This window comes from Diachasma alloeum, unplaced genomic scaffold (genome assembly GCF_001412515.2).
Source record: "Diachasma alloeum isolate Michigan unplaced genomic scaffold, Dall2.0 Dall_scaffold_00683, whole genome shotgun sequence".
Lineage (NCBI taxonomy): Eukaryota > Metazoa > Arthropoda > Insecta > Hymenoptera > Braconidae > Diachasma > Diachasma alloeum.
This window is the reverse complement of record NW_021680815.1, coordinates 32,593-35,907: the sequence shown is the minus strand read 5'-3', so window position 1 is coordinate 35,907 and position 3,315 is coordinate 32,593.

The following is a 3,315-nucleotide window of genomic DNA, read 5'->3' as shown; positions in this document are numbered from 1 at the left end:
AAAATCAACGTAGTCCAACTAAAAATTTCATATTTAAATTTGGTTTTTGGGTTTTTGAGAATGATTCGGTGGGCGAGGGGGTGATAATGAAGCGTTTTAATGTCACCAGGTTGGAAGCGTGGTAACAGACCCAACAGAGCACGTCAAAAAAAACAGAAGAAAAACAAAATAAAAAATAATATTTCATTTTCTAATTCCCAATCGGGATTTTGAAAATTATTTGGCGGGCGAGGGGGTGATAATGGAGCGTTTTAAAGTCGATAGGTTGGTAACAGACTTGATAGGCAACATAACGAGATGAAAAAACATTTTGAAATTTTTTTTTTTAATTTTCAAAATTATTTGCCGGGTGAGGGGCTGATTATGGAGCATTTTAATTTTGACGGGTTGGTAGCGTGGTAACAGACCCAACTGACTACGCGAAAAAAACGCAAGAAAAACNGAAAAAAAAATATCAAAAATAATTAATATTATTATTCAGCTCTAACCCCTCCGCCCCTTCTGCCCCAAAAAAGAGAAAAAAGTATAAAAAATAATTAATATCATTATTTGTCTCTAACCCCGTTCCCCACCCCACTGCTCCGAAAAAGAAAAAGAAAGTATCAAAAATAATTAATATTATTATTTGTCTCTAAACCCTCCCCCCCCTTCCCCAAAAAATATCAAAAGTAATTAATATTATCATTTGTCTCTAACCCCTTCGCCCCCCTTCCCCTCCTCTTCAGTTACCCTGAGAAACCCCACTAGATTTATCCCACCCCCNTGACTACGCGAAAAAAACGCAAGAAAAACGACAAAAAAGTAATATTTCATTTTCTAATGTCCAATCAGGACTTTGAAAATGATATGGCGGGCCAGGAGCTGATTATGGAGCGTTTTAATTTTGACAGGTTAGTAGCGTGGTAACACACCCAACAGACCACGTCAAAAAAAAGAAGAAAAACAAAAAAAAATAATATTTCATTTTCTAANATGGGAGGGATATATAGCTTCATTATATTATTTTATTACGGAAGAGTAGGCAAAAGTTGAACAACGGTGTTTTTAAATTGTTTTTGACATTTTTTTCGCGCTCCAGGTAGTTGTGGCTATTGGCTAAACACCCACGAAGTTAGAACCTCCAAATAATTTTCGGTGATCCTGCACTTTAAATCGGCGATCGATTTTGCAATGCACACCCTCCCTTACACTGATAGAAAAGACGGAATGATTCAGTTGTTATTAACGAGGCTTCTTAACTATTAATGACATTCGTTAACTATCAACGAATGATGTTGAAAAGCCTTTTGTTATTAACAGCACCTAAATCGTTCTATCGGTTTAAGAATTGTGGGTATATTCATTTTCGTGACTTTCGATTCAGCATGTCTCATAATTTGTAAATACACTGTTAAAATTTTTGACCAGAAATTTGCGATACAATTGTCGGGAATTTTCATCACATTTAATTTCTTCTTAAATTCCGAGATATTTCGTCATTGGAAATTCAGTATTTATTGTGAAAATCAGTGATACCTATAAATTTCAATTCGATTTTTCCCTAAAAATTAATGGAAAACCAAAAAATTCCTGTACATAATTGAATTTTCAGGACAGTGTCACTGAATGCGATTTAAAGGGGAAAAATTCACGAAATTTAAGATTTTACTCAAAATACAGTGTTATTCGGCACTGAATATTCCTATTTCATTGGAAATTTGGATGAATTGAGGAATTCTCGTTTTTAACTGCGAATAATCCTGAATTTTCAGAGAAAGCTGAAATTTAATAATTTTTCCCCCGTATTCAGTGTTACTGTCCTGAAAATTAGTAGTTGACTGTCTATGAAAAATAATTTTTTCCTAACAGTGTATGAAAAGATTCTTCATTCCTCGCTGTCTCTCTTCTTTGTTTTCGTATCAGTATAATTTCTATCATTATCATAGGTTTTTTTCGTCGAAATGTTTCTGTAGTAAATCATTCAACTTTCTATGAGGCTCGTAGTTTTGATTTTGAATAAATGGTTTTGGTTCTGCAAACATTTAAAAAAATAAAAGAAAAAAATTATATTCCACTTTGTAAATTTAATCACATTTTTCTAAGTTCCTAGATATTTCCATTAATAAATTATAACCAAATTATTTTCAATCTTGGCCAATATTTAATCGGAATTTAAATGCATGGTATGATCTACAAATATGGAAATCCTTTGCTCTATCAATTCTATTAATCGTTTTTTTTCCATATTTGAGTTTCCAGAATAGTTCGAAAAAATGATGAGGAGGGGGGGGGGATGAAGTTCGATTGATAATTCTTATTATTAAGTATGAAGAGGAAAAAAATTAATTTCGATTCAATCTCATACAGGATTGATAAAAATCAAACAGTTATTCTCATCTTTAACAATTACACGTACATCAATCAGTGCTATTCATTCAGCGAGGAAAGTTTGGATGAATTCAGGGGTTTACCCCAGCCATTAGTGCGCCACATCGCCAGGTTATTCGAGTGTAGAGTTTTTCTCGTCGTTTTATGCACTGACATATAATAGTATATTACGTGCTAAGGCGGAGAAGTGCTGAATTCAACGCTGGTGGAGTACAGGCGCACGAGGCACGTGAGTCGGAGACGAGGCCGCGGAAGGCGGCCGCGTCGTAGACGAACGGTGCCGAGTGCGCCTGTACTCCACCAGCGTTGAATTCAGCACTCGACGCCGAAGCGCGTATACTATTTTTTATTGCGAAAAGCCCGTGGGGGTTGGGGGTGGGGGTGTGGAGCGGGGTCCAGGGGGCGCAGCCCCCGGCGGGGGGGGTGGGGGGGCGGAGCCCCCCCCACTGAAGAAAAAACAAATTGCAAAAGAAAAAAAAAAACAAATGCATTTAAATTTCCCCGCCACAGCCGGGGAACAACAACTCCAAGAGAAGCCAACAAATCACCATCATCTCTCTGTAATCGTATTCCCCAACCTGTGATCAACGACATCTCACCAATTCCACTTCATGATGTCTCACCAGATCCTGCTCCAAATCTACAGTTGAATCAACTTCTACGTTCCCATCCAAATATCAATCTCAATTTTTACAATTGCTCAAATTTTAAAGTATTTGATAAAGAAAATAAGGAAAATAAGTGAATCTCGAGATCTTAGTTGAGATAGATGGGCATAACTGATTGTTTTGTTAGATTTTATTATTTAAACTATGAGTATTATTCTTGCGTTTACGTTGTAGTTTATTTCAGAGTTTCAATAAAAAATTTTCTATGAAATGATATTTCTAATATTATTATTATCAAAATTAAGATTTTTTAATAATTTATTTTTCATTTTAATTTTCA